The following is a 25,565-nucleotide window of genomic DNA, read 5'->3' on the forward strand; positions in this document are numbered from 1 at the left end:
ACATTACATCAGAGGTTTGTCATTCCTTAATTTCTTTTATATTTGTATTTCTTTTCTCTTAAACACTAAAAATCTTGGTTCCTTAGAATATCAACATATTTACTTATTTGCTTTTTCTTGCAACAATTATGTAGTTTCAAATTACAATTCTGATATTACCACTAACAGTAAACCTACTGAAAGAAGTTTAAGATCATTTTGTAGTTCTTTTTGCCCTTAGAATATGTCCCGCAAAGGATATTCAGTCAGAGTGTTGTGTTCAAGAGTTAACTGAAATTTCTCTTTTCTGGGTGGTAATAGAATCGATTTTTATGTAGTCGGATTCTTTTGATTGTATTTCTCTTCACTTTTAGTGTTTCCTCTATTTTTTTCTTTTTGGTATCCTTTTAAAAAATATGTAAAATGTATGTAAAGTCAAAATGATATGACATAGTTAAGGAAGTCTTGCCCCCAAACACACCCTCTCCATGGCCTTTTCAACTGATCCTCTATATGTGACCATTTTTAATTAATTTCTGGCTTGCTCTTTTACATTTCTTTTTGCAAAAATGAGTATATATATGTGTTCTTATTTTTCCTTTTCTCTTACAAAAACATGTAGCATATTGTATTATTTTCCTAGTGCTGCCATAACAAAGTATCACAAACTGGGTGGTTTAAAACAATAGAAATGTATTCTCTCACAGTTCAGGAGGCCAGAAGTTCAAAATCAAGGTGGCGGCACAGTTGGTTCCTGAGTTCCTTCCTCTCCTGAGAGTGAGTTATCTGTTCCATGCCTCTCTCCCAACACCTGTGGTCACTAGCACCCTGTAGTATTCCTTGGCTTGTGGAAGCATTACTCTAGTCATTGCCTGTATGGTTGGATGGCCTTCTCTCCTATGTGTCTGTGTCTCTGTGTCGAAATTTCCCTCTTCTTATAAGGACACCTGTCATTGGATTAGGGTTCTCCCTAATCCCGTATGACCTTATCTTTACTTTATTATATCTGTAAAGACCCTGTTTCCACATAAGGTCACATTCACAGGTACTGGGCATTAGGACTTCAGCATATCTTTTTAGAGGACACAATTCAACTCATAACACACATATAATACTCTACACCTTACATTTTTCACTTAACAATATATCTTACAACTCGTTTGATGTAAGTTCACAGAAATCTTCCTCATTTTTTAAATGGATGCATAATACTCTATTTTACTCAACCAGGCATCTATTGACAGATGTTTGGGTTATTTCCAATCTTTTGCTGTGACAAGTACTGGGGAAGAAAAAATCTTCCTCTATCTTTCTAGGTTCTTCTGAGAGTCTAATAATTAAATTGACATGACACAAATTAACAGGAGACAAATTTTAATTTCATACATATGGGAGTTCACAGAAACAGGAGACTCAAAGAAATGACAAAAGCAGGCAGCTTTTATATTTTTTAGACAAAGAAACAATTAATTTATGAAGAACTGACAAAGACACTTAGGCTTGGGTATTAATTAGTGAAGAAACTAAGCAGAATTAGTTTACATAGCCTTTTCCACCCTGAACTTTCTATCCCTGGAGGTAAAAATGTCCCTAAGTCTTGGTGCTCAGAGGTTGCCTTTCAGATGGGAGATTTATTTCCTGCTTTCAGGCGGAAAGAGGGCAGGGTCAGGGAGTCCATCTTGCACTGGCTGTTTCTCAAGTAACTTGAATTCAAAGCAATCAATATGCCAAAGTAGCGTATTGTGGGGTGGCCTGCCCTGAACCCCATCACAAGTAATGATAAGTATTTCATATTTGGGGAAGTGTATCTTCAGTGGAACTGCTGAGTCAAGTGATAAATGCAAAGGCAATGTAGCTAGATATTGTTAAATTCCTTTCCATAGAAGTTGTACCACTTTGTACTCCAACTAGCAATGCCTGAGGGTGCCTGTTTCCTTATTATTTGCCATCACAGTATTTCTTCAAGTTTTTGTATTTTGGGCAATCTGAATAGGTGAAAAATGGTATCTCTCAGTAATTTTAATATACCTTTCTCTTGTTATGAATGAAGCCTTTTTTCATAAGTTGAAGAATGTCAGCTTTTTCTTTAAACTCTGTTCACATCTTTTCCCAATGGTATTTAGTCTTCCTCTTCCCAGTTTCTTTTTTTTAATAGATCTTTATTGCAGTATAATTGCTTCACAATACTGTGCTAGTTTCTGTTGCACAACAAAATGAATCAGCCATATGCATACACAAGTCCCCATATCCCCTCCCTCTTGAGCCTCCCTCCCATCCTCCCTATCCCACCCCTCTAGGTCATCACAAAGCACCGAGCCAATCTCCCTGTGCTATGCTGCTGCTTCCCACCAGCCAACTATTTTACATTCGGTAGTGTATATATGTCGATGCTACTCTCACTTCGCCCTCCCATCCCATGTCCTCAAGTCCATTTTCTATGTCTACCTCTTTATTTCTGCCCTGCAACTAGGTCCATCAGTACCATTTTTTGTTTTATAGATTCCATATATATGCATTAGCATATGGTATTTGCTTTTCTCTTTCTGACTTACTTCACTCTGTATGACAGACTCTAGGTCCATCCACCTCACTACAAATAATTCAATTTTGTTTCTGTTTATGGCTGAGTAATATTCCACTGTATATATATGCCACATCTTCTTTATCCATTCATCTGTCAATGGACATTTAGGTTGATTCCCTGTCCTGGCTATTGTAAATAGTGCTGCAATGAACATTGGAGTACATGTCTCTTTTTGCATTATGGTTTTCTCAGGTTATATGCCCAGTAGTGGGATTGCTGGTTCATATGGTAGTTCTATTTTTATTTTTTTAAGGAACCTCCATACTTTTTCCATAGTGGTTGTATCAATTTACATTCCCACCAACAGTGCAGGAGGGTTCCCTTTTCACCACACCCTTTCTAGCATTTATTGTTTCTAGATTTTTTGATAATGGCCATTCTGACAGGCATGAGGTGATACCTCATTGTAGTTCTTATTTGCATTTCTCTAATAATTAGTGATGTTGAGCATCTTTTCATGTGCCTCTTGGCCATCTGTATGTCTTCCTTGGTGAAATGTCTATTTAGGTCTTCTGCCCATTTTTTAACTGGACTGTTTGTTTTTCTGATATTGAGCTCCATGAGCTGTTTGTATATTTTGGAGATTAATCCTTTGTCTGTTGTTTCATTTGCAAATATTTTCTCCCATTCTGAGGGTTGTCTTTTTGTCTTGTTTTTGGTTTCCTTTGCTGTGCAAAAGCTTTTAAATTTAATTAAGTCCCATTTGTTTATTTTTGTTTTTATTTCCATTACTCTAGGAGGTGGGTCAAAAAAGATCTTGCTGTAGTTTATGTCAAAAAGTGTTTTTCCTATGTTTTCCTCTAAGAGTTTTATAGTGTCTGGTCTTACATTTAAGTCTTTAAGCCATTTGGAGTTTATTTTTGCATATGGTCTTCCCAGTTTTTAAGAGCTCTTTATCAATTAGGTGATTGTTATGTAATTTTTTCATATAAATTGAAGATATTTTCTTCTAGGTTTTTAATTTGTTTAGTGACTTTTGCTTTTTTTTTTTGCTTTGAAAAAGTTCTTTCTACTTTTATGTAGTCAAGTTTGTCAATGTTTTAGTATTTTCTTTGATGCTTCTGGATTTGTAATCATAGTTGGAAAGGCTTTTCTCACTCCCAGTTTATAAAGAAATGAATCCTTGTGTTCTTGTGCAGTTTTACTTTTTACATTTAGATATCTGGATAATTTGGATTTCATTCTGATATCCAGGATGAGATATGGATTCAATTTTACTTTTTCCCAAAAGGCTATGTAGTTATGCCAAAAATATTTATTTAAAGCAGTATATTTCCCCAGTGATTGAGGTGTCACTTTTCACATATAATTGTTCTATTTTGAACTTTTTGTCTATTCTATCATTTTGTATATCTAGTTATGTATCAGTGAACATGATTTTTTTATTTATAGGGAAATTATACAGTGTTTTAATATCTTACAGGGCTAGTTCCTCTCATTGTTCTTGTTTTTGGGTTTCCCTTCCTTTTCCTGCTTACTCATTTCCCAAAAGAACTTTAGACTCAACAGTCTACTTTAAGAGAAAAATCTCAATATTTTTAATGGAATCACATTAAATTTCTTTATTAACTTGGGAAGAATTAACAGAAGTATGATGTAGAGTTGCCCTACCCATAAACAAGGGATGCCTTTACATTTGTTCAAGTCTACTTTTGCATCTTGGAAGAGTAAACATTTTAAGCTTATTCCTAAGTTTAAAAAAAATATTCTCTTGCAACTACAAGTGTGATTTCCACTCCCTTGATATCATCTAGCTAGTTATTCTTTGGATATATGAAACTACTGATTTTTCTTTATTAGTTTTTTATGCTGCTACTTTAATTAATTCTCTTAATTTTGGTTTTATTTTTAGAATGATTATCTTAGGGTTTCCTTTTATTCTATTACATTATCTGCAAACAGAGATCATGTTATCACTTTCTTTCCAATTCTCACACTTCTTCCAGACAGGAAGATGGAAGAAGGCTGTCAAACCTAAATGTCCATCAACAGAGGAATGCATAAAGAAGATGTGGTACACATATACAATGGAATATTACTCAGCCATAAAAAGGATTGAAATTGGGTCATTTGTAGAGATGTGGATGGACCCAGAGACTGTCATACGGAGTGAAGTAAGTCAGGAAGAGAAAAACAAATATTGTATATTAACGCATATCTGTGGAATCTAGAAAAATGGTATAGATGATCTTATTTGCAAAGCAGAAATAGAGACACAGATGTAGAGAACAAATGTATTCATACCAAGGGGGAAGTGGGGGTGGGAGGAATTGGAAGATTGCGATTGATATATATACACTATTGATACTACGTATAAAATAGATAACTAATAAGAACCTACTATATAGCACAGGGAACTCTACTCAATGCTCTGTGGTGACCTAAATGGGAAGGAAATCCAAAAAAGAGGGGATATATGTATACGTCTAGCTGATTCACTTTGCTGTACAGTAGAAACTAACACAACATTGTAAAGCAACTATACTCCAATAAAAATTAACTTAAAAAGAAAGGCTGTCAATTTGGGTTCCCCTGAAGTCAGATCATGAAACTAGGACTTAGAAGAGGCAAATGTTTTGTTTTAATAATTATGTAGAGATTACTATTGCAAACTGAACAATGGTGAAGCAGTTATGATCCATCCCAAAGCTACAGAATAACATGCTGAAAATGTGTGGAATTGCTCCAGACAGTTAGACAAAATCAAATATACTCTTATGCCTGGGCACCAGATTTATTCTTTAATATAGGCTTAATTATTAACAAAATATTTGTATTACTGTCTTAAATACACTAACAAATGGATAATTTTATGGTGAGCTATAGAATTCACCAGTATAAACTGACAGGGCTGGAATAAGGTTGCTTCATATTGACTTCTGAAATCAGAATAAAAGCTAATCAATAAGGGAACCCTCTTGCACTGTTGGTGGGAATGTAAATTGATACAGCCATTATGGAGAACAGTATGGAGCTTCCTTAAAAACTAAAAATAGAATTACCATATGACCCAGCAATCCCACTACTGGGCATATACCCTGAGAAAACCATAATTCAAAAAGAGTCATGTACCACAATGTTCACTGCAGCTCTATTTACAAGAGCCAGGACATGGAAACAACCTAAGTGTCCATAAACAGATGAATGGATAAAGATGTGGCATATATATACAATGGAATATTACTCAGCCATAAAAAGAAACGAAACTGAGTTATTTGTAATGAGGTAGATGGACCTAGAGTCTGTCATATAGAGCGAAGTAAGTCAGAAAGTGAAAAGCAAATACCGTATGCTAACACATATATATGGAATCTAAACAAAAAAATGGTTATGAAGAACCTAGGGGCAGGATGGGAATAAAGATGCAGACCTACTAGAGAATGGACTTGAGGACACGGGGAGGGAGAAGGGTAAGCTGGGATGAAGTGAGAGAGTGGCATGGACATATATACACTACCAAACGTAAGGTAGATAGCTAGTGGGAAGCAGCAGCATAGCACAGGGAGATCAGCTTGGTGCTTTGTGACCCCCTGGATGGGTGGGATAGGGAGAGTGGGAGGGAGGGAGATGCAAGAGGGAAGAGATATGGGGATGTATGTATATGTATAGCTGATTCACTTTGTTATAAAGCAGAAACTAACACACCATTGTAAAGCAATTATACTCCAATAAAGATGTTAAAAAAAAAAGGGATACCTCTTGATATCCCTAATGGAAAAAAAGAAAAAAAGCTAATCAATATTACTTATGTAAGGGGTGATAACTTCCTACACAATTTTTATTCTCAAATAAAAACAGTTGAGCTCTTTCCACTGACCTTTAAATGACTATCCCCATACAAAATGTTCAATTGTTTAAACTTAACTATATTTCTAGAAACTGAAAAGAGAAAGTTGTGTAAAGACTTCCCAGTCTTTCAGCTCTTTTTTTATAGTTCCTCAGTAATATCAGAGTTCCCTAATCAGATACTCTCCAACAGATTGTCAGTTCCCTGATGGGGCAAAAATATTTATTGTTGAACAATAACAACAACAACAGCCAAAGCAACAACAATGAATCTTTACACCAAATATAGCTGTTAAGACAATTTAAAGGTAGGTCTAGATAAAAGGAAAAAATGTGAATATTTACTTTAAAAATAATAATCCTTACTTTTGATGGCCTATCGTGTGCCAAACACTTTTAACAACACACATAGCTACTCTTTGCTGTAAATAAATAAAGTTTGAGAATCTTAGTCAATAAACTTTCTAAGATAATACAGCTAGAATATGGCAGAGCCAAGCATCAAGCATGGATCTGACTTAATAGTTAAAACTTATTTTCCTAAAGCAAAAAAAAACTCCAAGTCTATTTTTCTTCTTTTGAAAAATAATTTTTTCCTGGAGGCCAGTAGAAAATAAAGAAGATAATCACTTGTGTTTGAATGGATGTTGATTATTCTTTTGCAGGTAGTCCCAGGTTTACATCCTTCAGTTCAGACTCAGGGAAATGAAAAATCTTCAGTATGGTTAATAGTTTTATGACTACACCACTTAGTCCCAATAGAGCACTTTTCCCTGAAAATTCAAACCCATTTGATGAACATGAACCTATCGTTAAAAAATTAATTTCAGAAGTTGTCACAGGGGCATTCTTCTACAGTTAGATAGAAAATTAAACTCATATATCATCTATATATTCCCTTGGATTTATGGGAAAATTTTCAGGAACTCCTAGCTCACAGGAACAAAATAACTTTTCAATTAAGTATTTATACTCTTGCTTGAGAATTTTAAATCAAAAACAGATCTCTGTATATAAATGTGGAAGTTAAGGAATTGTGCATCATGAAAATGATAAAGAAAATATTACTGAATGGTTGGGACTTCTGTAATGTTTGAGATTTTTTACAATTATCATGTATTAATTTGAGCAGCTGTACCGGCTGCCTCTGGCTTTCCTTTTATGTGAGAAAAAGAACTATTTTTAAAACCAGTGCTTTTTGAATTTTTGTTACACATAGACTGAGATAAACAACATTTTAACACTAGCTGGTGCTTATAACACCAGTAAATGTCTAGTGATGGGCATAATCTGGAGCACAGAGACACTGTATGGCTTGCTCACATTGGAAGGAAAATCAACAAGCATTGGGCCGTTATCAAGGAAAGACTGTAGACACCAAACCAGGTTTCCAAGGACAGGGAAATACAAGGAAGTGCCATCCTGACTCAGGCATAGAAGTAGGCAGCACTGAAAGACTGCTCAGAGGGTGTTACACATCTGTCTTGAGGAAGTACTTGGTGGAAACCTCAGTGGAATCAAAAGAGAAAGAAAGAAAGAAAAAAGGAAAGGTTTTGGTTTTGTACAAATATATAAAGCCAAGTGTGTGCCTGATTTGGCTATTGGTCAGTGTAAATGAATAAGACATAATGACTAGTTCTTGCAGATTTCTTTCCCCTGCCTATCAATATTTCTGCAAGGACTAGTTCTTAGCTGGGGAGGCAGGGATGTTCACTTTCTTGGCAGAGCTTGGGACTGTAGCTGTCAGACACCTATATCAGAATTGCTCTCCTTCTTTAAGGTTGCCAAGCCACAGGGAGACTACCTGGAGAAGGTCACAGACAAGGGGCTTTCAATAAAGAGTAGACTAGATGATAGATTTATAAGGTAATTCTTGACATATCCTGAACTCTATTCACTGAAAACAGGGACTATACTTTCTTTTATAACACTCATGAAATATTCACAAAGATGACCATATATTTAGGCCACAAAACCTCAATAAATGTCAAAAAGCAGAAATAATGCAGATAATTCTCTGGTCATGAATGAAGTCAACTGAGAAGACGGAAAGACCCTATCACATAAAATTTTTAAAATCCTGAGTCAAAGAGGATATCAAAACTAAAATTGCAATTTATTAGAAAACATTGGTAACATTACAAACCAATATCCAAGTAATAGGCGCTAAAGCCATCCTCAGCAGAAAATTAGCAGTTTCAGTAGTTACCTTAATAAATAAGAAAGAATAAAAATAAATGAACTAACCACCTAGCTCAAGAAGATAGCGGAAAAAATAATCAATAATCAAAAATGGAAAAAAGGAGAAATGAATTAAGAAATGTGAAAGAGGGCTTCCCTGGTGGCGCAGTGGTTGAGAGTCCGCCTGCTGATGCAGGGGACACGGGTTCGAGCCCTGGTCTGGGAAGATCCCACATGCCGCGGAGCACCTGGGCCCGTGAGCCACAGCTACTGAGCCTGCGCGTCTGGAGCCTGTGCTCAGCAACAAGAGGGGCCGCGACAGTGAGAGGCCCGCGCACCGCGATGAAGAGTGGCCCCCCACTTGCCACAACTGGAGAAAGCCCTTGCACAGAAATGAAGACCCAACACAGCAAAAATAAATTAATTAATTAAAATCAGTTGATGATAATCTATAAAAAAAAAAAGAAATGTGAAAGAAAAAAATAATAAAATAAAAAACAGAGGAATGATAATCCTAATGAATAAATTTAACCACTTAAGACAGATTAACCACTAGCTAACCTGATCAAGAATTAAAATTAAGAAAGCACAAATATACATAATAAAAATACAAAAAGAAGAATCACAGGAGACTATTTTTTTGATTATCTGCAAATAAATGTGAAGATACAGATGAAATGAATCATTTTCCTAAAAAAACATAGTTTACTAAAGTTGGCAAATTAAAAATCTAAACATTAAATATTAAAAACCTAAGAAAAAGGAAAAAATTGTTAAAGTGGTAGGCTCCCAAAGAGCACCAGGCCCTGAGGGCTTCATAGGCTGATTTTAGGAAATCCTACAGAATAAACAGACTCTAATGCTTTTTAAACTGTTCCAGAGCAGAGACAAAAAGAGGAAAACTTCCAAATTCTAATAACAGTAGCATATGTTTGTTACCAAAAACTGACAGCAATAACACGGAAAGCAAGCTACTGACAAAAATCAGTTATAAATATTGATGCAGAAAATGTTTACCAAGTTTTAGCAAACTGAATCCAGCAGCGTCTTAGAAGAATTAAAAGAAAACTAGTTCCCCCCACTCCCAGTATCATAAGAATGATTCAGTTTCATTTCCTATGTTAGGAAGTGGTTGGGTACAGTTGGTTGGCTCACTCAGCATCTATTTCAGCCTCTTTTTAGTGTGCCATGTATACTGCAGAGGCTGGAAAGCTCAGAACCCTCATTTCCCTGGCTCCTTTGCAGCTAGGGTCCTCAATGTAAATTATGTTTTGCTAATCAGATACACTTGTGTGAAATTCGATTTCAGAACTCATTTAAATAGGGGAAGACATAGTAGCAAGGCACACATTTTGCTGGGACACATTATAGCAGACATAGTAAAACTCTGGAGCTGACAGTTCTAGCATTAGTTTTCTGATTCAGAGGTGACAAATAAGAAGGTGTGTTCTGGCAGCTAAGAATTCTGGTGGCAACTTCTCGTTCCCAGATCACATTAAGATGGTGTGTTCCTGGAGCTAACGGTGGGAGCATGACTTTCTACTGTGACAGAGGGAGCAGGTCTCTTGGTGGGCCAGTTCTACAGTGTGGATTTGGGAGTTATTTCTAGAGAGCTTGAACCTCTAGCTCTCCACTGATTTATAAGCAGTTCATTCCCTGTATTAAAGCCCTTTCTGTTTTTGGCAAGTGAACTCTGATTGATAAAACAGATTAAAAGAAAGATAAAATGTACAATTTTCTTCAAATATGTGGGAAAGGCATTTGATAAATTTCAGTATCCATAATTAATTTTTAAAAATCTTCATAAAATAGGAAAGATCCATATTTCTTAAAAGCCAGCATTATGTTTAATGAGGAAACATTAGAAGTATTCCCATTAAAATCAACAGCAATACAATTATGTCTACAGTCACCACTACTATTTAGCATAACTCTAGAGGTTTAACCAATGCAATAAGACAAGAGAAAGATATAAGAGGTATAAACATTGGAAGAGAGGTACATTTATTACTATTTATAGATAATTGTATACCTGGAAAACCCAATAAACTCAATTAAACATCTGTTGCAGGGCTTCCCTGGTGGCGCAGTGGTTGAGAGTCCACCTGCTGATGCAGGGTACACGGGTTCGTGTCCCGGTCCGGGAAGATCCCACATGCCGCAGAGCGGCTGGGCCCGTGAGCCATGGCCACTGAGTCTGCGTGTCCGGAGCCTGTGCTCCGCAACGGGAGAGGCCACAACAGTGAGAGGCCCGCGTACCGCAAAAAAAAAGAAAAATCTGTTGCAAACAGTATGAGGACTTATGAGATGGATGGGTATCAAATTAGTGTGCAAAATTCAACTGCTTTCATCTATACAAACAACCAGTTAGAAAACATCATGGATATGTCAATTACATCTCAAAGTATAAAAAGAAAACATAATAGAAATAAAGACCAAAATTGCAATAGCAAAAAAGAAAATATCTAAAAATAAACTGAAACATAGTTCTTAACAAAGACAACATTTTAAATTAGTAACTCTTTCAGAGAGGACTTACACAAAAGGATAACTTTCATACCCGTGCATGTCTGAAAATGCTTTTATTTTGCTCATACCTGAAGGAGAGCCTGATTCGGTAGTGAACTCCAGGTAGAAAGAAACTTTCCCTCAGAATGTTGAAGATATTGTTCTCTTGTCTCTTTTATCCAGTATTGCCACTGAGAAGTCCAATAGCAATCTGATTCTTGTCCATCTGTAGCTAATCTCTTGCTTTAATTTGGAAGCTCTTTTAAAAAAGCAAAAACAAAAGCAAATCACTTTGCTATTTACTGTCAAAGTTTTGAGCAGAACTCAAAGCCTGCCAAATCCAGCAGAGCACTGGAGTATTCTCTCAATTACATCTGATACCATAATGCCTACTTAATGCATAAAATATAATGCCAAAAGTATAAGCAAAATTAATCTTCAACCAATTCAGCTCATATTCTTTAATGATTTCCTCCCAAAGACGTTTGAGAACCTCACCTTTCCTAAACTACAGAGAACTGCATTTCAGTTTTTATCCACCAGATGTCACCTGAGAAACAATAAACAACAGTGGGGAGTCTATATTTGATTCTTTGCAAAAGAATAATATTTTCATCTTTTATGCATAAAAATTAGAATGTTCTTGTTAGGATATATCAGCAGTAGGGATATGAAGGCACATTCCAGTTAAAACCCAGACAGAAAAGTAAAAACATTTATTCTCATATTCAGATTCTCAAATATAATCAACTGACATTCAAGTCTTTTAAACAGATTGAGTTTCCCAAATTTTACACTAAATTTAAGAGTTCTTTTTAGTGAAAATTGCTAGAACAGCTTTTAATACTCATTTCTACATGATGTAAACAGTTAAAAAACTCAACTACTCATACTAGAATGTAAGCCAAAAGAATAGGTACTAGTAACTCTGAAGTTCACAAACTCATTTTTTTTTTTTTTTTTTTTTTTTTTTTTTTTTTTTTCTTTTTGTGGTATGCGGGCCTCTCACTGTCGTGGCCTCTCCCGTTGCGGAGCACAGGCTCCGGATGCGCAGGCCCAGCGGCCATGGCTCCCGGGCCCAGCCGCTCCGCGGCATATGGGATCCTCCCAGATCGGGGCACGAACCCGTATCCCCTGCATCGGCAGGCGGACTCTCAACCACTGCGCCACCAGGGAGGCCCCACAAACTCATTTTTACCAACAGTCTCATTCAGTCTTCGATAATCTATTATCCCCTGGTGTGTGTGACGAGACTCCTTAAATGATCTACAAACCCTGTGTGATCTGGCCCTGACCACCGTTCTTGTTTCCCACTCTTTCTCTCCTGGTTCTCCAGCTACCCTGGGCCTCATTCAGATCCCCAAATGTGCCAAGTATCCCTTTGCCTATGTTAGCAGTGCAATCTAGAGTGAACCTCTAACCCTCCCTTTATCTTATTAGTCATGATCCTTCTGCACACAGTTTGAATGTCAGTTCCCAAGGAAGCCTTCTTTGGCCACCTCCACCCCTACCGAAATTTGGATCCCTTCCTTCATTAACAGTTGTCAGCATTTGATTTGATCTAAAGAGTAGCTTCCATGGGGCACCCTTATATCTTTACCATCTAGTCATCAGTAGTGCTTAATAAATAAATTTATTTATACTTATTTATAAGTATATTTATACTTATATATTTATATTTATTTATACTTATTTATTTTTATTTATAAAGAAATAATGTTTAAAATTTATTTAAAGAAAGAATTATTGAATATGGATTACAATGTTTGTACACCTCCCCTATTAGAATGCAAGTTCCATGAGGAATGAGCTTTGTTCTGCTCACTGTTACATCCTTAGCCCAACACAAGCCCATTGCAGGCATCAATAAATATTTGTTAAATGGATCCATGAATAAGTGAGTAGATATCTTCTACACAAAAAATTAGAACACATTTGGACACATATATGAAATGAGGATTAACTTTAGACAGGGCTGCCAAACATGGGAACAATTAAATGTCTTTTTTAACAGCTATTTTTGTCCACTGGCCAAGTGGTATGTGGATGACAAAAACACTGGTCACCTATGAGGCAAGTTCTAGGTGAAATTACACTTTATTTATTTTTTTTAGTAGAAATTTTGTTTCTTATCACCCTCACTCACTCACTTAGGAACCAAGAAAAAATACGACACTAAATCCTTTCATAGGGTTTTCTCCTTTCCTGGGGAAATTACTGGGATTTGTCAAGTAGAACAGTGCAGTGCAATTATTGACTATCTCTTAGGTGGGTGCAAGGGTGAAACAACTCTTCCACCCAGCCAAGGGCTTAGATGGGGAATTTTTCCAGGCACTGCCACAACATGGCACAGGGATCCTGAATGGAATTATTCAACCAGTTATTCCACATATATTAATCACATATTCAACAGCTTTTTTTAAATTGAGTAATCATTATATGCCAGTTATATTGACTTAAGCAAGGGCTACAAAGCCAAATGAGACATAGTCCTTATCCCCAAGAAGCTTACTATCTTTTAGGAAAGACAGGCTTTTAGGGAAGACCAATAGCTGAAGTCCAGCATGGCCCACATAAATGCAATGTACAGGGTACCATAGGAATACACAGCTCAATGTAAATTAGATTTGGGTCGGGGGTCAAGACAGTTTCCTTAAAGAGGAGACACCCAAGATTAGTCTTCAAGGACAAGAAACATTTAACTGTAAAAATAAAGAAAAGGCAAACAGTTTTTTTTTTTTAATAAACTTATTTTATTTATTTATTTTTGGCTGCGTTGGGTCTTCGTTGCTGCACGCGGGCTTTCTCTAGCTGCGGTGAGCAGGGATTACTCTTCGTTGCAGAGCACGGGCTCTAGGCACACGGGCTCAGTAGTTGTGGCACGTGGGCTCTAGAGCGCAGGCTCAGGAGTTGTGGCGCACGGGCTTAGTTGCTCCGCGGCATGTGGGATCTTCCCGGACCAGGGCTCGAATCCATGTCCCCTGCACTGGCAGGCGGATTCTTAACCACTGCACCACCAGGAAGCCCCAAATAGCTTTTTAGAAGAGAAAATAACCTGAGGGAGGGCGCAGAGAAATGAGACACAATGGCTTGTTTAGGGAATTAGAAGAGAGTCAACTAGAAGCTAGGAGACTCTCAATGACAAGTTAATTCCTCCACCCCTACTCTCACAACCCAACCTCCCGGTGAATTTTTCTTCCTTTCTTTCTTTCTTTTTTGTTTGCACATGAGGAAAAAATAGAGACAGTAGAAAAGTTTTCAACATGAGTGACAGTTACGGCAAACGCAGGTTTTCAAATCAGCACGAGCTACTATTACTAGTTTTCTAGGGAAAATAATTGAAGCTGGTCTTAGAGACCAGGCAAAGACTCTAGTGAGAATACACTGCAACTGCAAGAGATGCTCTTGTAGCCTGGGTTGCAAGAAACCAGAGCCTAAGGGAAAAGCTGATGAGCTTCCATTTTCTAGGGAGGTATAATCTCCGGGAAACAAGAGTGATGGGAAAAGGAGTGAGGCAGAGGCAACGGTGAGGGAGGCTTCAGTCAGCCTGTGGTTGGTAACGAGTATCGTTAATGCTCCATCTCATGCGATGTGTTCAGTAAGACCAGATAAGCTATTGCATCTCAAGGCAGCCCATCAGGAGAAGGGAAGGGATCTGTCAGCTCTTTCCCACTCCTCACTTCCCATTGGTCATGAGTCTGCCCTGTGGGGCATTAACTACCCTGGAAAGGCATGACTCAGTGTCTCCAGGCACCGAGGGGAAGCTGAGATTATACTGCTTTACTGAAGTGGGCATTTGTCATGTTTTTTGGCTACTCATTATCTTTGGGCTTATTTTATATTTGGAGAATGTCCAAATATAGGGTCTAGGTTCTGTCAGTCAGACCCACTTGACTGAGAACTCCATGGGGAAGTGAGCAAGGTACCTCATGCAATCCATCATGGCAGGTGGAGGGAGAAGCAGCACCCTTGAGAGACCATGACCAGAGGTCCTAGCAGTAGCCTCTAGGGTCCACCACTGGGGGCAAGAGATGAGCTGTCTAGGCCTAGGGACAGTGAGCTATCCCCTAGGACCATCCTCCTATGTAATCTGCATGTAGCTCCTGGTCTCAGAGCATCCATAGTTGATTCTCTGGCCCTCACCAGGATTCTGAGAACTACTTAAAACCTTTAATAAAAAAATTATTTTTTCCTTAAACCAACTAGAATGTGTTTTTGTTTTTGTTTTAGTTTTTAAAATCAAGGACCCTGAAGGATTCATGCCACCTAAAAATAAATTTGGGGTTGTCTTTAAATTATGACATACTTCTAATCCTAGATTTGCTCATTTATGTGAAACATGTCTCATTAATTTCTATTCCATATCCTATAATCAAAGAATTCTAGAATCATAGAAGGATCCTTTTAGAGACTATTATGCTTTATCACTCACCTTTGGCTTTGAGCAAATCTTCATATCACTCCCACACCCATTTGAGGGAACCGAGTTTCTCCTGAAATAAACAAACAAACAAAAGGTAGTTTATACTAGCTGAAATGTCTTTGTGTCAGCCGTGCAGTGAGTAGGGCTGAGAGGGCACGCTTGGGAAATTTTATTTATGTGAGAGACGGGTGAAGGGCCTGCAGGCTGTAACCTAATTTAGTCACAAACTTCTGGTAGAAAAAAACCAGTGACCTATAAATCAGTAATTTTCCTGTAATATCTAGTGAAATCAGGTCACTATTTCCAGTGCTAAGTTTGTCCCCTGGTCTCTTAGCATTTAACTATGTCATGAATTTCCTTTTGATGGGGTTTATTAATAAATTTGTAGGAAAAACAAAAATTTAAGGCAAAACCCACAGTGAAGATCCATAGTGAAAACTATGTACTGGGACCAAATATCTTTGTCAGGCATCATCAAAATAAGCCTGTCAAATGCCTGGAGTTTGTCCAGGGGATCTGCGCAGTTCACTTTAGGGAAATAGTCAAACAGCCCATAATGCTTTCTCGATTCAAATTCAACTTCACCACATATTCCTCAACTGAGAGAGGTCCCAGTGAAGTGGTTGAGGGCTTATGGACTCTTCGAGTCCGACCTAAATTTGAATCTAGATTCTCCCACTAACCTACTAGCTGTGTAAACCTTGGGCAAATTACTTCTCTGTTTCCGTCCATTTCCTTTACCTGTCTTGGCGGGCTGTCTGTGAGGTTTAAATGAGGTGATGGCTATAAAGCCCTCTGCACATGGCAGAGCCCCAGCAGTCAGCAAGTAAGGCCCTGAGTTTTCCTACACACGTGTGCTCCCCGTCAGAGACCCATCTCAAAGGAGCGCTCCGTGGAGAACAGCAAAACGTATCGCTCCATGAAAGACTGGTCTTTCTAATCCACCAAATAGATGAAAAGCTTTTTTTAATTTTATAAACTCCATTTACAAAATGCATTTAGTTACATAATTAGAGCAAATGCCCAAAATTTAATTTGTTTCAGTAAAATCTGGGCCCAATCCTCTTTCAATTCAATAAAAATAAAATCCTACTGGAAGACACACTTCTCATCTGTCCCACTTTGAAATTCTCACTCAAATCTGTGTCTATGTAAAATTCTGAATTCTTGCTAGAATTAATGTTCCCTAAGTCTGCCCAGATCGATGTCCAATAATTTACATGAAGAATATTAAAGCTTGGTCAAGACTATAACTCTTTCAGACAGTTTGTTTGACATTTAAAACTTCCAGTTTTAAATCTGAAATTAAATTTCTTTCTTGATAATTGTTTGTCTCCCTTCGCTAGTATATAAGTCCTGTGAGAATCTAGAATTTCACCTGGTACATAATAGAAACGTAATAGGTCACTGTTGAATGAATGAATGCATGCATGAATGGTGAATGAACCAGTAAGCTTTGTACCACACAACTAAAAAAATAATATCTGGGCTAAAAAATAAGATCTGTACTAGGCTAAGCTTTTTTTCATGTAAATGCACTGAGTTTTACAAGTAGTTTTAATTATTTTTAACTCTCCTCTTTTTTTCATTTCTAAAGTTAATCTAGAACCTTTCACATGTATGAACTGTGTATATTTTACCTTGTATGAAAATTTAAATACATTTTCAATGATAACACCCATGTGCTATTGATAAACAAACTAGACATGTTTGATCCTAAGAGAGATTCCTGAAGAACAGATGCCTGCTTTCACAGCAGCCTTATTTTGCCAGTATAGATAATTTAAGGGGCTGTTTAGATCTCTCATTCTGGGTGGAATGTTTGTCTAATTTTGGTAGCAGTATAAAAGAACTTCTGTTAGAGGTCTTTCCAAGGGTTAATGACATCATTTCTTCCATATGACAATCCAGTTTTACTTTTTGTGAAAATATTAGAGAACTACTCTCAGATACAAAATTGTTTTCCTTAATGGGCTTTTATGTGTTAATAACTTCATATTTTTTTAAAACTAGAAATGGAACGATTAACAAAAAGTTCAAAAAGTGTTTATAAGTGATTTTTGTTCTCTACTGAAAGAGGGACATGACCTTTTGACCACGATGCCAGAGGAAAAATTATCTGAAAGGAAAAATTACCTGCAGTCATTTAGGTGAACTCAACACTCAGGGACATTCCATTTGTCTGCTGGCTTTAAAGGCAGCTTGATGAAGATTAGCAAGGAGGAATGGACTTGCTAGGTAAAGCACACTTCCATAGACTTTGTAAGCAGGGAAGTCCTGCCTAAATGGGAGGAGACAGGATGCATGTATCAGTAGATCACGTTTCAAAAGCACATCCCAAAGAGCTCTGCTTGACACAGTCTCTGCTACCTTACTGCACTCCAACTACACCCTACTCTTTGACCTAAATTAATTTTCCCTAGAGAGTTATTTTTTTACCTCAGACTTTCTTGGTAAGTTGTGAGGTAAAAACCTCGCTGGCTCATTCATTCTTCATTGAACAACTATTCATTAAGCACCGATTATGTACAAGGGAAATTCCAGGCTATCACAGAGCCTGTATACTAATGGTGAAGGACAGTTATCAAGTAAGCAAATACATAAGATCATTTCAGTTAGCGAGGAGGGCTACAAACAGAATGGAACAGGAAGATGTAATGGAGAATGTGAGTGGGTGATCATGAGAGAAAATTCGTTGGGGAAGTGCCATTTGAGCTGAGACCCGAAACATGAGCAGGAACCAGCCCTGTGGAGGTGTGGGACACAGGGTTCCAGGCAGAGAGAAGAGAGAGGAAAGCAAGTGCAAACAGCTCAGGCAGGGGAGCCTCTGGATGTGCTGGGAAGGAAAGAAGGCTTATGTGATGCGTCCAAGTGAGCAAGGGGGAGAATGGTGGCAGATTGAGGTCAGAGAAGTAGCAGTGTAAGATCGCAGAATTCTGACTTTATGCTAAAAGGAGAAGTTGGTGGAAGATTTTAGTCAAGGGAGGGACGTAACCTGCTCTGTGCTGTCAAAGATGGAGCTGCATACTATGTGACAAGTGGATCTATTTTAGCTTTATAATTCGGGCTGATCCCAATTCATCCAGGACTTCTACTGGGGTTAGTGTTACTTTTATTTTCTATTTTTTGCAAATCCAGATTAGCTTCTGCTGTTTCTCCTTATTATCTTTAGACTTGACCTCTAGAAACAGCAGGGCCTTCTAGGTGATGACCTTTCCTAGCGCCAGAGAACATGACCATCATGACCTAGTATAGGAGAAAATCAGTCCATTGCCTCATGCTTTCCTAGCAAACACATTTGTTTGTCTGACCTGGAAAAGCTATGCTGCAACTCTGCCAAAAACCAAGAATTTTTGACAGGTCAGCTATACTAGATTAATTAGAGTGACTGTAGTTTTTCCTGAAAGTATAAACCAGTTCTACCAGGTTACTGCCCTCAGGACACAGGCCTAAAACATGGCTAGCTGTATAGGTTTTCTAAGTGAGTGACTTCAGAATTATGATTGAAGGATAAACTGATAAACTACTTGAAGTATGAACTGTGCCAGCCCGCAATGGATGGCGCAAGCCTGTTCTCCAAGACTTCAGGGTCAACTTTAACAATAACAGTGACAACAGTGGTCACCACTTCCTGAGCACTTAGTTTTCCCCAAGCATTCATCCAACTCAGGTGTTGGCAAACTTTTGTAAAGGACCAGACAAAAAGTGTTTTCAGTCTGTGGGCCATCTGGTCTTGTTGCTAGCAGAGCTCAACTTTGCTGCTATAGTAAGATGGCAGCCACAGGTAATATGGAAGGAACGAGTCTGGCTGTGTTCCAGCGAAACTTAATTTTCCTGAACAGGGGTGGGGCCAGATGTGGCCCACAGGACACAGCTTGACGGCTCCTGATCTAAATGACTTACTGATGACCCGTGGTCTAAGTGACTTACATGTACTAACTTATTTGATCTTCAAAACACTCTATAGCCTTTAATTTACAAATGAACCGTGGCACAGAGGGGCCACGTAACTGGCTTGGATGGCACAGCTCATACCTTGTAGAGCTGAAGTTCACATCCACACAGAGTGACTCCAGGCACTGAGCACAGAGGCACCTCAAGTGTGCCACGGCCAGGACTAGCCCTGCGCTCAGTTGTCTACAGACTTCCTCGAAGTTTACGAGTTACCTGGATTCTTTATAAGATGCCTACCTCATAGGACTGTGAAAGAACAAAATGCTGGGGGACGGAATGAACCAAACAGTACATTGCTTGCATCAGCACAGTGCTTCGGAGGAGTGGTCAAGTCACTCCACATTTTTGTGTCCTTGTCCTTCTGATGTAATATTTGAGGGATACCAGGGGTCTCTGGGTTACTGAGGACACCTGTGCCTGGATATGTGTGATCATCTTGGCAGTTCACAGAAGAACTGTAATATTAGCAGCCTAAGATTTTTGTACTTCTGTTTTTCCCCCTACATATTTCATGTGATTATTGTGAAGATCAAATAAAAGGGAAAGAAATATAGAGAGCTGTGGAGAATAAAGAACTTCTGGGATAACAGAAATTCGGTAGCATAAACTATACACCCAGTGAGACATTTTATGCTTCATTTTATTTCTCTAAAAATATGGATAAGTATGTGTGCTCTTTAACAGCCATGCTGGGAAATGCTCCTGGATTTTTAAGAGATTAATAGACATATCTGGAGTTAGATACATGGGGAGGTCTTAAATACCCTTTACCCAGTTTACTCCAACTGTATCATCTGCACAGCTATAGTTCGATACCAAAGCCAGGAGACTGACATTGGTAGAATACACAGAGCTTATTCAGTTTCACCAGCTTCACATGCCCTTATGTGTGTGTGTGTGTGTGTGTGCACAGCTCTATGCAATTTTATCATATGTGTAGATGAATGTAACCACAATCAAGACACAGAACTGTTTCATCAACACAAGGCTGCCGCATGCTACTCTTTTATAGCTATGCCCTCCCTCCTTAACCCCTGGCAACCACTAATCTGTTCTCCATCATTCTAATTTTGTTATTTCAAGAACATTACACAAATGGAGTCATATAGTATGTAATATCATATATTTTGAGATTGGCTTTTTTACTCAGCAAAATTCCTGTTGTGTATAACAATAGTTGGGTTTTTTATTGCTGAGTATGGATGGACAACAGTTTGTTTAACCATTTAGCCACTGAAGGACACTTGGGTTGTTACCAGTTTGGGGTTATTATGGATAAAGCTGCAGTGAATATTCATGTACAAATTTTTGTGTAAACATAAGTTTTCATTTCTCTGGGATAAATGCCCCAAAGTATAATTGCTGGGTCATGTGATAAGTGCATGTTTAGTATTAAAGAAACTACCCAACTGTATTCTGGAGTAACTATACTATTTTATTCCTATTTGTTTTTAAAGCGTACATTAAATAAGAAAACTCCTTTGTTATTCAATATTAATTATTCATATTTTAAAAACTTAAATCATTTACTTTGCCACCTCATAAATTACAAAGTTAACCTTATATCAGATCTATTTTTAACTTAAAATTCACCCAGTGATGGAAGAGAATGTAATCCTCTTCATGTCCCTACTACTGAATACACTTTATGCAGTTCATCTTTATTGATGTTTACCTCTCTAATCTTATAAAAACAAGACAGTCTCTGCAGCACTCAAGAACATGTTTTTCTCCTCTTTTTACAAGAGGAGAGTATAAAGCAAAGAGTATAAAGCAAAATGATTCTTCCAATATCCTGTAATTTAAGAGCAGAAAATATAAGCCCTTATTGAGTTGACTTAAAAGTACATTTAAAAAAACACAGAAGAAGTTGATTTTTATCCCTTTTTTTCCTTTACATTTTCATGTAGGTAGACCAAAATATCAAACAGGAGAAACTTCTTTTTCTAAAAAAAAAAATCAAAAGTAAAGGTAGCATTCTATATATAAAGAACAAACAGAAATGAAGGCAGCTGAAGTGACACAATTTCATGGACTGCAGAAGAAAGAAGGGTCAATGATCTCAGCTGCAATATTAATGACTCAACTGACAGGTTTTTGTTAAGAACCCATGATATGCCAGACACTGCGCTAGGTGTTGTAGGGAAATGGAAGTTTAAAAATATAGGATAAGAAGTATAATGCCATCCAAACACTTCCTGTCCAGCTGGGAGACACATGGTCCTACATGAAGAGACTGGAGAGTGAAATAGAACAGTATATACTTAATGGTAATAGCTGGCACTTACACTGATTGTGGGCCAAACACTGGGCAGAGAGCTTTGCATGTTACTCGTTACTCAATCCTCACAACAACCCTATGAGGTTGCTGCCATCACTCCCATCTTACAGATGAGGAAACTGAGGCTTGGAGAGTTAGGGAAAATATCACATGTCATTTACCACAGTCTGGTTTTCCATGTTTACTGAAAATGTCCCTCTCATGTACATTATCTTTCCTGCCCCAAGAATGGAGTGAAGAGATCCCCTCTCTACAAATGTGTGTCCTGAGCTGGGATGTGGCTGTAGGGCACAATCTCCTTTGGCCAGACGTGGCACTGAGACTCATTCATATCAGCCACTGCATCTTGAACTCACCTGAGCTTCAGGAAGCAGGAATTAGAGCCCAGATCTTTCCCATTCCAGAGAGCTTTTTCTTCTTCACTGTTGTTTTCTATCTTTCTTTTGGCCACAGAACCCCATTTTCAAACATTTTACACTGAAGTAAAGGAAAAAATAATTGCTTTGCTTGAAGAACAGCGTTGGGGAGGGGCCAGAGCCCCACCTGCTCTCACCAATTCCCTCCCCTGGAGGCCTCCGAGGGGCTCATACTGAAGCAGTTACTATATGAAGCCCTGCTGACTTTTGACTCTCCTTTGAACAGAAGAGGCACAAAAGTATTACCCTTTTGGGCGCAACGGGGTGAGAGTCCTGGTGAGAAGAGAAATGGCACCCAGGAGAGCAGATGAAAGAGTCTCCCCCTCACTATGTGGGATTTGGAAGGCCCTGGTGCCCACAGAGTCCTGCTTCACCTGCCCCTCACCTGCTTGCTGACACCAGGATGCCACAGTTACAGCACCAATGATCAAATGCAGGTACTTTTAAAGGGATAAAAGTTTAAGCTACTGTCAATTATTTGCACCTAAATCTAACAACGAACCAAAGTTTTTTAACAGGTAGGAGACAGAAGAAAATGCAGAGAAAGAAGAAAAAGATTGCTCAAACTCAGAAGCCGGGGGCTAAAAAAAATCTCTTTACTTCACAATGTTGCTGAGATCCAGCCCTGAGTGTGGAGTTTGTGGCCAGAAACCTTCCTGCCAACTGAAGCAGGTGAAATCCTGTCACAGCAGACGCAGTTCAGGGCACAAAGCAGCTGAACAAAGCATTTGCTTGGACTCCTGTACAGGACTTTTAAGCAGACAGAATACAAACGTTCAGATTTGAGAATGTGATATGAAACATGAGGTCATTTAGCTGCTCTTCAAAAGAAGCAAATCTTTTAAAGTAGATTTTATTGCTTCCAAAATTATTGTGTTCTTTGGAGGCTTTCTTTCCTACTTTGGCACCATGTGGTTTTCTTTTGATTTTTTAGATTAAAAGAAAATGATAAATATATTCAACGTTTAAAAAGCAAGTCCCAAATTATACATTTTCAAGAGAGGGAACTTTCACCCTTGCATTTCTGATGTGAGTCTTTGATACTCTGCCAGGATTTGACTTCGAGCCATTAATCCATTAGGATGATATAAAAATCTATGTCCTCTGCCCCCATGACCCACAGCTAGAGGCATTCAACCAAAAAAAAAAAAAAAAAAAAAAAAACTAGCGTGACAGATGATGTTTCACAGAGCCCACTGGCAAATTTCAGGGTCAGAGATTTCCGAAAGAGGAAAATTTCCTAGACAGTTTCTATGTAAAGATTTTTAGTAAGTCTTTCCCTTTTGACAGTTCTGAACCACTCATCTTCCTTTATGCAGAGCTGAAAGATCAGAACAAGATGTCAGACTGAGCACACATACCTACCTCTCTAAATCTTTTCAATTAACAGGATACATATTTTAAAAATAAATAATAAAGTCATGCTAAAAAACAAGGACTGCCACTAATGGACTAGACATTTTGAAAATTCCCTGAAAGACAGCGAGAAGACAGGGCTGGCTGATAGAGGACGCTGCTGGAGAGGGCAAGTGTTCCCGGATCACAGATGCTGGGTCCCAGATATGGGGACATGAGGGTCCCACAATGCTGGGAGTACATAGTGGTACAGGCGTTACTGATGGCAACGTGGCGGTATGGGTCAAACATTTTAAATGTGCGTGATTTTCAAACCAGAAATTAAACTTCTAGCTAGTTTCCTTAGAAAAATACATATATATATGTGCCCAAAGAATACAAAGATATTCATTATGGTAATGATGGAGTTATGATATATGCATGTGATATATTCACAACAGTGGAGAAGAAAACTGTACTGACATGTAACTATCATGTACTACTATGTAAAGGTCTCCATGACATTGTGCTAAGTTTTTAAAAAGTTTTTAGAAAGTAGTAAAACAACCCATAAAACCTAATTCCACTTACATTAAAATTTTCAATGGACATTTTTCTATCCGTAGATCTATAAATATATATATGTGTATTTATATGAATGGATATAAAATCATCTGGAAGGATATATATCAAACTGCTAGCCATGATTGTCTTCTTCTTCTATATACCTCTATATACTTTGAACTTTTAAGACAAATTAGAATATATTCTTGTTTTATGTAAATTTTTTAAACATTCAAGTTTTGAGAACAAAGAGGAAACCAGATATTTCAAACATCCAAGGCACCAGATTTAATGAAGTGCTAATTAGTAGTTCATTAGTCAAGTAAACATACAACTTCTCACTGTGCTTGAGTCTCACAGCTTTTAAAAATTGGTGTGATAGAAGTTACAGCTAGACAGGGATGGAGTTCTGGCTCTCACTAGGCCTCCGTGGGTACTTCTCTGGCTGGGAGGGGTTGGAAGTCCCTTGCTCCACTGATACTGACTGGGGAAGGAGGGAGTCTCATTACCACTGGGTGGTGGTGACTGACTCCCTGACGCCACCCCGGTGGGAAGGAGGAGTGCCTCGTTACTGACCCTGCCAGGACCCTGCATGCTCTCACCTGACACTGCCAAGGGAGGGGCCTGTTACTGTCTGACAGGGATGGCTTCCGACCTGGCCTTTTCTGACACCATCTCCTTCCAGCCTGCTGAGGGTGGAAGTCTAGGCTCCGCACTTAACTTTCTCTGGGTGTCTGGCTGGAGGAGAGTGGTTATTATCTAAAGGCTTTCTGTCTTACTAGGCTGCCCTTTTCCGGGTCCTTTGGTTAGAGAGCACTGGCTTTTGTGGGGCTTTTTTTGTGTCTGCAACCACTGGCTTTTCTGGGTGGCTGGCTTCTTTAGTTCCAAGTCAGGGATAAAGGAGGCAGAAGGAGAACCCAGAGAATTAAACACCAAGTTGTTCTGTGGGTTCCTCTGTCCGTGGACGGTCTGCCTTCTCTCTCCACCTTTCAGAGTGTTTTAATTTTTGTTTTTATATATAATGTCTAGGGTTCTTAGTTACACTTAGTGGGAGGAATAGAGAAAAGTATGTCTACTCCATCTTTCTGGAAGCGGAAGTCCACATTTTCCTCTTAAAATGTTCTCTAGGGGGCTTCCCTGGTGGCACAGTGGTTGCGAGTCTGCCTGCCGATGCAGGGGACACAGGTTCATGCCCCGGTCTGGGAGGATCCCACATGGCGCAGAGCGGCTGGGCCCGTGAGCCATGGCTGCTGAGCCTGCACTTCTGGAGCCTGTGCTCCGCAACGGGAGAGGCCACAACGGTGAGAGGCCCGCGTACCGCAAAAAAAAAAAAAAAAAAGTTCTCTATTTTAATTTACAAAAAAAACCATGTTTACTCTGACAAGTGAAACAATAAAAATATGTATAAGGAAAACAGTAATATAAACTCTGCCTCCATTACCCCCCTATTTCTACCCCCCTTTCCAAGATAACCAATGTTCATGACCTGGGGTGTATTCTTTTCACCTATTTTTTCCATGTTATTGCAAACATATGTAAACATAAGTATGCACT

This window comes from Mesoplodon densirostris, chromosome 3, assembly GCF_025265405.1.
Source record: "Mesoplodon densirostris isolate mMesDen1 chromosome 3, mMesDen1 primary haplotype, whole genome shotgun sequence".
Taxonomy (NCBI): Eukaryota; Metazoa; Chordata; class Mammalia; order Artiodactyla; family Ziphiidae; genus Mesoplodon; species Mesoplodon densirostris.